The 13031-nt window shown below is 43.8% G+C and overlaps 1 pseudogene; it reads right to left on the bottom strand.

Annotated features, from left to right (window-relative positions):
• Nucleotides 1-8325: 8325 nt before the first annotated feature.
• LOC140355768 (uncharacterized) overlaps nucleotides 8326-13031 on the bottom strand; it is an 11221-nt pseudogene continuing 6515 nt past the window's right edge.

The raw sequence follows: 13031 nt of genomic DNA, 5'->3' as shown, positions 1-13031 counted from the left end.
TTATTATTATTATTAATATTATTACTATTATTATTATTATTGCTGTTATTATTATTATTATTATTAATATATTATTATTTAGAACAACAGCAAAAAAATACTTTTACTTCTACTTTTTGGACTAAAACAATCTAACAAATGTAAATATAAAGATGTCCAAATATTTGTATGAATATGCTACAGTGAAACACGCTTTATTTGTGTTAGAAAGTGGGTCACTAAACATTTCAAAGGTCCCGACAGGTTTAAGAACACTGTGAACATTGTCTGAGCCTCTAAATGTCGGGACGTGTGTTACTCTGTGGCCTGACGCTCTCATACATTTTGGCTTTATTATAATTATTACAGTTGTGATCTTGGTCTTGTACTTCGGTGTTTATTCAAAGTGATTAGTAAAAGTGTCTGTTGGAGTGTCAGAGCCAGATAAAGACACTTTTACACATTATACTCACTTTAGAGAAGTAAAACCTCAGGCCATCGAGGCGTGAACGAGAACAGAGGCAAATTTAACTCTTTTATGGATTAACTGGGAAAAATAAAGATTTGATTATGTTAATTTAGCATCATTTCAATAATTTAGCTCAACAATCGGGCGTTGGGACCCACAAAAACACTAAGATGAGCACATTTAAACATTATTTTTATGATTATGTTTTATTCTTCTTATTAGTTTTGTGTTCATGTTGTGTGTAATGTGAGGATGAGACACAAAGTTCTATTTAAACCCTCAACATTTGTGATTAAATGATTCTCCTCTGAAATGTTTTGCTTCATGTTTAATATCTGTATTTACTATTTTATGTATTTAATATTTCTTTGATTTTCAGGATGAATTGACTGATGATGGTTGACACTTTGCTGATGATGTGTGTTTATAATAAAAGAGGGTTTCATAATAATCATAAGATGTCATTCTCTCTATGCGGTTATCGTTTGCAGATGATAATACGTTTTCCTGATAAAGATGGAGCCTCTGTATCGTCCAATCGTGCGTCAGGACATGAAACTCCAATCTTTAGACCTCGATGGTTGTTCTCTCTCTTTCGGAGCTGATTTGATTACGACGATGTGTCAGTTTGTGTCACTGTGTGACATGACGTACATGACGTATGCTAACGCTAACACCTTCCGCTACATGACGTATGCTAACGCTAACGCCTTCAGCTACATGACGTATGCTAACGCTAACGCCTTCAGCTACATGACGTATGCTAACGCCTTCAGCTACATGACGTATGCTAACGCTAACACCTTCAGCTACATGACGTATGCTAACGTTAACACCTTCAGCTACATGACGTATGCTAACGCTAACACCTTTAGCTACATCACGTATGCTAACGCTAACACCTTCAGCTACATGACGTATGCTAACGCTAACACCTTCAGCTACATGACGTATGCTAACGCTAACACCTTCAGCTACATGACGTATGCTACCGCTAACACCTTCAGCTACATGACGTATGCTAACGCTAACACCTTCAGCTACATGACGTATGCTAACGTTAACACCTTCAGCTACATGACGTATGCTAACGCTAACACCTTCAGCTACATGAAGTATGCTAACGCTAACACCTTCAGCTACATGACGTATGCTAACGCTAACACCTTCAGCTACATGACGTATGCTAACGCTAACACCTTCAGCTACATGACGTATGCTACCGCTAACACCTTCAGCTACATGACGTATGCTAACGCTAACACCTTCAGCTACATGACGTATGCTAACGCTAACACCTTCAGCTACATGACGTATGCTAACGCTAACACCTTCAGCTACATGACGTATGCTAACGCTAACACCTTCAGCTACATGAGGCACAGACAGAACTGTGGTAAGTGTCTGGTATGTTAACGTAACATATGAACAGTTATTCAGATAACTATAGCATAAAGAACATGCTAACAAGTTTAGCAAAGCATCAGTTTTACCCCAAATCACTAAATCCATTGAATTCTTCTTCCTCTGTGTCACTTCTAAACAACTCCACAAACTCCAGAGGTAAAGGAAGTGCAGATTCTTCTTCTGCGTCGCTCAGAGACTAGAGCGCCCTCTGTGTATGTCAGTGTCAAAAAATCACAAATGAAGCCTGCGTAAATTCAGCCTGGAAGACATAACTCCATCCATCTACATCAAGGCCTCCATGGAAGGACCCCTCTCCCCAGCGCCATCATCGCACTCAAGCGGGCGCCCGCCTGTCCGTCTGTGAGAGTCAGATCCCTCACTTCACCATGGACTCTCCCAGGTTTCTGCGCTTATCCCAAAGAGGTTATGCAGTTTTTCCTGGCCAAAGAAGGAGGGTGAAAGGTCAGGGGGCGTCTGCACCATGGCCCTCGCACCTGCTCCTCATCCCCAATCAACGCTCTCAGTGACTCCTCCCCGCTCCCAATCAGCACCAGGCGGTCGCATTTAAGCCCTCAGGCAGATGGCTCGGCCGCTCAAACCGCACTGCGACCCACCACCTCCCCAGCTCCTCCTCTGCATTCCCCTCATCCTCTACCTTCTCTTCACATCTACCACCACCAGTCTCCAGGCTCCGGGGGGAGACATCTAATACAAATAGATCATGGAGTGCCCATGATTGCAACGTCTTCCGCCGGGGTCTGAGCGGCAAATAACTCACGAATAAAGCTTGCTAAACAGTCCATTCTCGTGGTCTCTTTGTCTCTCCAGGGTGAAATGATATCACATATAAGTCGCTCTGGAGTAAAAAAAGATCCACCTTTTGAGAAAGACAAACTCTGTTCAACTTCATTATTTCTTGATCATTGTTTGCAGAAATCCCACAACACGTCTCGAGATTAGACATTATCGTGTTTGACCTGGTACAAATAAAGTTTAACAGACAAATGAACGGCCAATGGAACGCCTCGGAGCTCCGTGGAGGAAGTTAGCCAACCACAACGATATCGGAAAACACTTTTAGAAGCGGATCGTTAGAGTCCAAGAGCTGCAAACGCCATAAGATCACGGTTGAGTTAAGAGTTTCTCCTGCTTCTCCTCGCGTTAACTGTCTTTCCCTGAAACGCACGAGCGAATCCGGATGTTTCACGACAGACGGCGACGCGAAACGAGTACGACCGACGTGGACGTTTCAACCGTTTCAGTAAATGACAAGACGTTATGTATGATTCCCACCGCACGACATCAAATCAGACCAAAACTCAAATGCGATCGGTCGGTACGAAAAGAAATATTGAGTTTTATCATGAGTTTTTTTCTCACAAAAGAATCAGAATTGTAACTGACAAAAACCTTCATCAATGTTAGCACTAAAAGCTCAAAAACTATATTACTAGTATTATAAACCATTATAAAACGCACAGGGAACGTTTCAGACACTTATGAGCCGTGTTTCTGTTGTTAGAAGTATGAATCCAGTTTGTTTGACCCGTGCTAACCGCCGATGCTAACCGTTCATTAGCATTTTCGACATTGCGCACAACAACAAAGCCACGTTTGTATTTTTAAAATGCAGCTGTTGCTTTGTACGATGTCATTTGTTGTTGTGTAAATGTCAGAAAAACCAGCGCTAAAGACTCTTAAGATTATGTTCTGATATTTAAGCAGTTTATTCAGAGTTCATTTAGTTTAGGTTTGTTTACGTTAGCCACCAGAACCAAGATGGCCGCCGGTGAAGTTTGGTGATGGAATCGACTTTTCTGGGCTTTTTAATGCAAATAAGGAGTGCTTTATGCTAGGCTACTTCATCAGAAATACATATGTAAACGTGTCTGTCAGGAACCGATAGCAAACAGAAATCATTTTGGGTAATATTAACTTTTTGTGTCAGATTATATTAAAGACAAATGTGTTTTTCTGCGGCGATGTAAACGTCGACTTCACACTGTGGGTTTGTTTTGGACAAAGTAACACAGTTAAACATTTATGAAAGTTCGTTTTGCACAGAGCGATCCTCGCCTTTACAAAGCGACGCTCGACTCTTGAGCCGTGGGAGCGGCGGCTTTGGGCTCTGCGTCCCGTGCGGCGTCGTTTTCACGTTCTCTCGATGTCGGTTCACACGAGAGTCGTCGGGTTCGCAGCGGAACCACGCCTAAATATTTTTGATTAGATTTGGTAAATAACAGCCCGGTGCAATCTAATCTCACCAGCTGGAGTTTGAGAGCCGTGTCAAGCCGTGTGAACGACCCGGGAAACTGTGAGTTCTCCTCAGAACATCGAGGGCTCAGATGGAGCAGAGTCTTGTGACCTCAAATATTCACAAGATCCAAACTAATCCTCCAAGATCCGGCTCAGATCTGGATCAAGGTCCAGGTTTAATCGCTCACGTCTGTGGACACGTTTAACCCCAGATGTGTCAAAGGAACATGTCTGCTACACGCGTGTGCAGATGTGTCAAAGGAGCATGTCTGCTACACGCGTGTGCAGATGTGTCAAAGGAACATGTCTGCTACACGCGTGTGCAGATGTGTCAAAGGAGCATGTCTGCTACACGCGTGTGCAGATGTGTCAAAGGAGCATGTCTGCTACACGCGTGTGCAGATGTGTCAAAGGAACATGTCTGCTACACGCGTGTGCAGATGTGTCAAAGGAGCATGTCTGCTACACGCGTGTGCAGATGTGTCAAAGGAACATGTCTGCTACACGCGTGTGCAGATATGTCAAAGGAACATGTCTGCTACACGCGTGTGCAGATGTGTCAAAGGAGCATGTCTGCTACACGCGTGTGCAGATGTGTCAAAGGAACATGTCTGCTACACGCGTGTGCAGATGTGTCAAAGGAACATGTCTGCTACACGCGTGTGCAGATGTGTCAAAGGAAGATGTCTGCTACACGCGTGTGCAGATGTGTCAAAGGAGCATGTCTGCTACACGCGTGTGCAGATGTGTCAAAGGAACATGTCTGCTACACGCGTGTGCAGATGTGTCAAAGGAACATGTCTGCTACACGCGTGTGCAGATGTGTCAAAGGAACATGTCTGCTACACGCGTGTGCAGATGTGTCAAAGGAACATGTCTGCTACACGCGTGTGCAGATGTGTCAAAGGAACATGTCTGCTACACGCGTGTGCAGATGTGTCAAAGGAACATGTCTGCTACACGCGTGTGCAGATGTGTCAAAGGAACATGTCTGCTACACGCGTGTGCAGATGTGTCAAAGGAACATGTCTGCTACACGCGTGTGCAGATGTGTCAAAGGAGCATGTCTGCTACACGCGTGTGCAGATGTGTCAAAGGAACATGTCTGCTACACGCGTGTGCAGATGTGTCAAAGGAACATGTCTGCTACACGCGTGTGCTGATGTGTCAAAGGAGCATGTCTGCTACACGCGTGTGCAGATGTGTCAAAGGAACATGTCTGCTACACGCGTGTGCAGATGTGTCAAAGGAGCATGTCTGCTACACGCGTGTGCAGATATGTCAAAGGAACATGTCTGCTACACGCGTGTGCAGATGTGTCAAAGGAACATGTCTGCTACACGCGTGTGCAGATATGTCAAAGGAACATGTCTGCTACACGCGTGTGCAGATGTGTCAAAGGAACATGTCTGCTACACGCGTGTGCAGATATGTCAAAGGAAGATGTCTGCTACACGCGTGTGCAGATGTGTCAAAGGAACATGTCTGCTACACGCGTGTGCAGATGTGTCAAAGGAACATGTCTGCTACACGCGTGTGCAGATGTGTCAAAGGAAGATGTCTGCTACACGCGTGTGCAGATGTGTCAAAGGAACATGTCTGCTACACGCGTGTGCAGATGTGTCAAAGGAACATGTCTGCTACACGCGTGTGCAGATGTGTCAAGGGAACATGTCTGCTACACGCGTGTGCAGATGTGTCAAAGGAACATGTCTGCTACACGCGTGTGCAGATATGTCAAAGGAACATGTCTGCTACACGCGTGTGCAGATGTGTCAAGGGAACATGTCTGCTACACGCGTATGCAGATGTGTCAAAGGAACATGTCTGCTACACGCGTGTGCAGATGTGTCAAAGGAGCATGTCTGCTACACGCGTGTGCAGATGTGTCAAAGGAACATGTCTGCTACACGCGTGTGCAGATGTGTCAAAGGAACATGTCTGCTACACGCGTGTGCAGATGTGTCAAAGGAGCATGTCTGCTACACGCGTGTGCAGATGTGTCAAAGGAACATGTCTGCTACACGCGTGTGCAGATGTGTCAAAGGAGCATGTCTGCTACACGCGTGTGCAGATGTGTCAAAGGAACATGTCTGCTACACGCGTGTGCAGATGTGTCAAAGGAACATGTCTGCTACACGCGTGTGCAGATGTGTCAAAGGAACATGTCTGCTACACGCGTGTGCAGATGTGTCAAAGGAACATGTCTGCTACACGCGTGTGCAGATATGTCAAAGGAAGATGTCTGCTACACGCGTGTGCAGATGTGTCAAAGGAACATGTCTGCTACACGCGTGTGCAGATGTGTCAAAGGAACATGTCTGCTACACGCGTGTGCAGATGTGTCAAAGGAAGATGTCTGCTACACGCGTGTGCAGATGTGTCAAAGGAACATGTCTGCTACACGCGTGTGCAGATGTGTCAAAGGAACATGTCTGCTACACGCGTGTGCAGATGTGTCAAGGGAACATGTCTGCTACACGCGTGTGCAGATGTGTCAAAGGAACATGTCTGCTACACGCGTGTGCAGATATGTCAAAGGAACATGTCTGCTACACGCGTGTGCAGATGTGTCAAGGGAACATGTCTGCTACACGCGTATGCAGATGTGTCAAAGGAACATGTCTGCTACACGCGTGTGCAGATGTGTCAAAGGAGCATGTCTGCTACACGCGTGTGCAGATGTGTCAAAGGAACATGTCTGCTACACGCGTGTGCAGATGTGTCAAAGGAACATGTCTGCTACACGCGTGTGCAGATGTGTCAAAGGAGCATGTCTGCTACACGCGTGTGCAGATGTGTCAAAGGAACATGTCTGCTACACGCGTGTGCAGATGTGTCAAAGGAGCATGTCTGCTACACGCGTGTGCAGATATGTCAAAGGAACATGTCTGCTACACGCGTGTGCAGATGTGTCAAAGGAACATGTCTGCTACACGCGTGTGCAGATGTGTCAAAGGAACATGTCTGCTACACGCGTGTGCAGATGTGTCAAAGGAACATGTCTGCTACACGCGTGTGCAGATATGTCAAAGGAAGATGTCTGCTACACGCGTGTGCAGATGTGTCAAAGGAACATGTCTGCTACACGCGTGTGCAGATGTGTCAAAGGAACATGTCTGCTACACGCGTGTGCAGATGTGTCAAAGGAAGATGTCTGCTACACGCGTGTGCAGATGTGTCAAAGGAACATGTCTGCTACACGCGTGTGCAGATGTGTCAAAGGAACATGTCTGCTACACGCGTGTGCAGATGTGTCAAGGGAACATGTCTGCTACACGCGTGTGCAGATGTGTCAAAGGAACATGTCTGCTACACGCGTGTGCAGATATGTCAAAGGAACATGTCTGCTACACGCGTGTGCAGATGTGTCAAGGGAACATGTCTGCTACACGCGTATGCAGATGTGTCAAAGGAACATGTCTGCTACACGCGTGTGCAGATGTGTCAAAGGAGCATGTCTGCTACACGCGTGTGCAGATGTGTCAAAGGAACATGTCTGCTACACGCGTGTGCAGATGTGTCAAAGGAGCATGTCTGCTACACGCGTGTGCAGATGTGTCAAAGGAACATGTCTGCTACACGCGTGTGCAGATGTGTCAAAGGAGCATGTCTGCTACACGCGTGTGCAGATGTGTCAAAGGAAGATGTCTGCTACACGCGTGTGCAGATGTGTCAAAGGAGCATGTCTGCTACACGCGTGTGCAGATGTGTCAAAGGAACATGTCTGCTACACGCGTGTGCAGATGTGTCAAAGGAGCATGTCTGCTACACGCGTGTGCAGATATGTCAAAGGAAGATGTCTGCTACACGCGTGTGCAGATGTGTCAAAGGAACATGTCTGCTACACGCGTGTGCAGATGTGTCAAAGGAGCATGTCTGCTACACGCGTGTGCAGATATGTCAAAGGAAGATGTCTGCTACACGCGTGTGCAGATGTGTCAAAGGAGCATGTCTGCTACACGCGTGTGCAGATGTGTCAAAGGAAGATGTCTGCTACACGCGTGTGCAGATGTGTCAAAGGAGCATGTCTGCTACACGCGTGTGCAGATGTGTCAAAGGAAGATGTCTGTTGCTCTTTGCTCAGGTTCTTTTTCTCTTCAGGATGTTTTTGTTCAGTGGAAACTAAAAAATGCAGTTTTTCACGTGGTAGAAATAAAGCCCAGAGTCAAATGTACTTTTCACTCCTCAGTCCAGTTCAACATGTCAAGTCATTAAAGTAGAATATCTAGAAGATCTTTCTCCTCTCTTTCTTCCCTCTTTCTTTCCTCTTTCTCCTCTCTTTCTTCTCTCTTTCTTTCCTCTTTCTTCTTTCTTTCCTCTCTCTTTCTCCTCTCTTTCTCCCCTCTTTCTTCCCTCTTTCTCCTCTCTTTCTCCCTCTTTCTTCCTTCTTTCTCCTTTCTTTTTCCTCTCTTTCTTCCCTCTTTCTCCCCTCTTTCTTCTCTTTCTTCTCTCTTTCGTTCCTCTTTCTTCTTTCTTTCCTCTTTCTTCTTTCTTTCCTCTCTCTTTCTCCTCTCTTTCTTCCCTCTTTCTTCCCTCTTTCTTCTCTTTCTCCTCTCTTTCTCCCCTTTTCCTTCCCTCTTTCTCCTTTCTTTCTTCTCTCTTTCTTCCCTCTTTCTCCTCTCTTTCTCCACTCTTTCTTCTCTCTTTCTTTCCTCTTTCTTCCCTCTTTCTCCTCTCTTTCTTCCCTCTTTCTCCCCTCTTTCTTCCCTCTTTCTCCTCTCTTTCTCCTCTCTTTCTTCCCTATTTCTTCCCTCTTTCTTCTCTTTCTCGTCTCTTTCTCCCCTTTTCCTTCCCTCTTTCTCCTCTCTTTCTTCCCTCTTTCTCCCCTCTTTCTTCTCTCTTTCTCCTCTCTTTCTTCCCTATTTCTTCCCTCTTTCTTCTCTTTCTCGTCTCTTTCTCCCCTTTTCCTTCCCTCTTTCTCCTTTCTTTCTTCTCTCTTTCTTCCCTCTTTCTCCTCTCTTTCTTCCCTCTTTCTTCTCTTTCTCATCTCTTTCTCCCCTTTTCCTTCCCTCTTTCTCCTTTCTTTCTTCCCTCTTTCTCCCCTCTTTCTTCCCTCTTTCTCCTCTCTTTCTTCTCTCTTTCTTTCCTCTCTCTTTCCTCTCTCTTTCTCTTCTCTTTCTCCTCTCTTTCTCCTCTCTTTCTTCTCTCTTTCTCCCCTCTTTCCTCTCTTTTTCTTCCCTCTTTCTCCTCTCTTTCCTATCTCTTTCTTCTCTCTTTCCTCTCTCTTTCCTCTCTCTTTCTTCTCTCTTTCCTCTCTCTTTCCTCTCTCTTTCTCCTCTCTTTCTTCTCCCTTTCTTCTCTCTTTCCTCTCTCTTTCCTCTCTCTTTCTCCTCTTTTTCTACTCTCTTTCTTCTCTCTTTCTCCTCTCTTTCCTCTCTCTTTCCTCTCTTTCCTCTCTCTTTCTTCTCTCTTTCTTCTCTTTTTCTCCTCTCTTTCTCCTCTCTTTCTCCTCTCTTTCCTCTCTTTCCTCTCTCTTTTTCCTCTCTTTCTCCTCTCTTTCCTCTCTCTTTCTCCTCTCTTTCCTCTCTCTTTCTCCTCTCTTTCCTCTCTCTTTCTCCTCTCTTTCCTCTCTTTCCTCTCTCTTTTTCCTCTCTTTCTCCTCTCTTTCCTCTCTCTTTCTCCTCTCTTTCCTCTCTCTTTCTCCTCTCTTTCCTCTCTCTTTCTCCTCTCTTTCCTCTCTCTTTCTCCTCTCTTTCTTCTTCTTGTGTAACTCTACATTTGTATTCTGCTCTTCCGTCTGCAACGACACAAACTCTGTTCAGAAGAAGCTCAGAGCAAGTTCAGTTTGTGTTTGTGACGTTTCTGTTCTAAAGAGTCAGGACAAAACAAACAAACAAACAAACAAACAAGCCACAACACGACATAAATCAATCTGAAAGATCTCTGTTAAATGTCATAAATGTTGCACTTACAGCTGATGAAAACCAGAAGTAAACTTAAAGAACAAACGACAAACTCAGCCCAAAATCATCAAAGAACGAAGCAAACGGCTCATTAAATCAGTCTGTGAGATAAATAACAACATATTTTTATTCCAAGCCAGGAAAAAAGATCAAAAGTGACAAATAAAATCGTTAGATAAAGAAATGTCTAAAACACAGTTGTCTCTATGTCATTGTATTTGTCAAAACTCATGTTAAAAATGCTAAAACAGATTCATTACTTTGCCTTAATTCATTTTAATTTATTTTAGCAGTTTATTGTAGCACAAACACTGGTCGAGAAAAGATAAAGAAACATTAAACCAGGTAAAACCACATCAGGGAATTTAAATTATTATTTTATTTCGTGGTCATGAGTTTGTGATTGTGAAACATAAAGTTTTTCAACCTTGAGCCTAAACAAATATATTATGTCACTTTTTTACATCAAATTATTTAATGTTTGTCGAAAAAGGCTGAATATTTTAGATTGAATATGATTTACTTTAAAACACTTTATTTAACGTAATATATTCAATCGGGCATTTCACATTAGACAAAATATTTCCACATTTTTCAATAAAAAGGAACTAAAACTTTTGGTTTGTTTTTTAGAGCAGCAAAAGGAACTGATTTTAGGAAGTAATTTACTGTAAGTTATTTAAGACTGGACAAATATAGTATAACTGCTGCTGTACTGCCCTCTGCTGGTCAACACCACAACTGCAAGGTTTTACTGCCTTAAATAAGACAAATAAACTCTAAAATAACCAAGAGACTTCATTTGACTTAATTTGCAAAAAACGACAGTTTTATTTTTCCTTTTCCACATTTTATTAAAAACTCGTCCAAGAAGTAATGTAACAGTACTTTTATTATAAAAGTACTTTTATTATAATCTGTACTTTTATGATAATCAGTATTTAGTCCTGTCCTAGTCCTGATGTAGACTTGGTTTAGTCCTGTTCTAGTCCTGATGTAGACTTGGTTTGGTCCTGTTCTAGTCCTGATGTAGACTTGGTTTAGTCCTGTTCTAGTCCTGATGTAGACTTGGTTTGGTCCTGTTCTAGTCCTGATGTAGACTTGGTTTAGTCCTGTTCTAGTCCTGATGTAGACTTGGTTTAGTCCTGTTCTAGTCCTGATGTAGACTTGGTTTAGTCCTGTTCTAGTCCTGATGTAGACTTGGTTTAGTCCTGTCCTAGTCCTGATGTAGACTTGGTTTGGTCCTGTTCTAGTCCTGATGTAGACTTGGTTTGGTCCTGTTCTAGTCCTGATGTAGACTTGGTTTGGTCCTGTTCTAGTCCTGATGTAGACTTGGTTTAGTCCTGTTCTAGTCCTGATGTAGACTTGGTTTGGTCCTGTTCTAGTCCTGATGTAGACTTGGTTTAGTCCTGTTCTAGTCCTGATGTAGACTTGGTTTAGTCCTGTTCTAGTCCTGATGTAGACTTGGTTTGGTCCTGTTCTAGTCCTGATGTAGACTTGGTTTAGTCCTGTTCTAGTCCTGATGTAGACTTGGTTTAGTCCTGTTCTAGTCCTGATGTAGACTTGGTTTGGTCCTGTTCTAGTCCTGATGTAGACTTGGTTTAGTCCTGTTCTAGTCCTGATGTAGACTTGGTTTGGTCCTGTTCTAGTCCTGATGTAGACTTGGTTTGGTCCTGTTCTAGTCCTGATGTAGACTTGGTTTAGTCCTGTTCTAGTCCTGATGTAGACTTGGTTTAGTCCTGTTCTAGTCCTGATGTAGACTTGGTTTGGTCCTGTTCTAGTCCTGATGTAGACTTGGTTTAGTCCTGTTCTAGTCCTGATGTAGACTTGGTTTAGTCCTGTTCTAGTCCTGATGTAGACTTGGTTTAGTCCTGTTCTAGTCCTGATGTAGACTTGGTTTGGTCCTGTTCTAGTCCTGATGTAGACTTGGTTTAGTCCTGTTCTAGTCCTGATGTAGACTTGGTTTAGTCCTGTTCTAGTCCTGATGTAGACTTGGTTTAGTCCTGTTCTAGTCCTGATGTAGACTTGGTTTAGTCCTGTTCTAGTCCTGATGTAGACTTGGTTTGGTCCTGTTCTAGTCCTGATGTAGACTTGGTTTGGTCCTGTTCTAGTCCTGATGTAGACTTGGTTTAGTCCTGTTCTAGTCCTGATGTAGACTTGGTTTAGTCCTGTTCTAGTCCTGATGTAGACTTGGTTTAGTCCTGTTCTAGTCCTGATGTAGACTTGGTTTGGTCCTGTTCTAGTCCTGATGTAGACTTGGTTTAGTCCTGTTCTAGTCCTGATGTAGACTTGGTTTGGTCCTGTTCTAGTCCTGATGTAGACTTGGTTTGGTCCTGTTCTAGTCCTGATGTAGACTTGGTTTGGTCCTGTTCTAGTCCTGATGTAGACTTGGTTTGGTCCTGTTCTAGTCCTGATGTAGACTTGGTTTAGGTCCTGTTCTAGTCCTGATGTAGACTTGGTTTGGTCCTGTTCTAGTCCTGATGTAGACTTGGTTTGGTCCTGTTCTAGTCCTGATGTAGACTTGGTTTGGTCCTGTTCTAGTCCTGATGTAGACTTGGTTTGGTCCTGTTCTAGTCCTGATGTAGACTTGGTTTGGTCCTGTTCTAGTCCTGATGTAGACTTGGTTTAGGTCCTGTTCTAGTCCTGATGTAGACTTGGTTTAGTCCTGTTCTAGTCCTGATGTAGACTTGGTTTGGTCCTGTTCTAGTCCTGATGTAGACTTGGTTTGGTCCTGTTCTAGTCCTGATGTAGACTTGGTTTAGTCCTGTTCTAGTCCTGATGTAGACTTGGTTTAGTCCTGTTCTAGTCCTGATGTAGACTTGGTTTAGTCCTGTTCTAGTCCTGATGTAGACTTGGTTTGGTCCTGTTCTAGTCCTGATGTAGACTTGGTTTGGTCCTGTTCTAGTCCTGATGTAGACTTGGTTTGGTCCTGTTCTAGTCCTGATGTAGACTTGGTTTAGTCCTGTTCTAGTCCTGATGTAGACTTGGTTTAGTCCTGTTCTAGTCCTGATGTA

This window comes from Eucyclogobius newberryi, unplaced genomic scaffold, assembly GCF_026437365.1.
Source record: "Eucyclogobius newberryi isolate DKJ021-1_F unplaced genomic scaffold, fEucNew1.0.hap1 SCAF_12, whole genome shotgun sequence".
Lineage (NCBI taxonomy): Eukaryota > Metazoa > Chordata > Actinopteri > Gobiiformes > Gobiidae > Eucyclogobius > Eucyclogobius newberryi.
The sequence above is the reverse complement of the archived record's forward strand: the minus strand, read 5'-3'. Positions and strand labels throughout refer to the sequence as shown.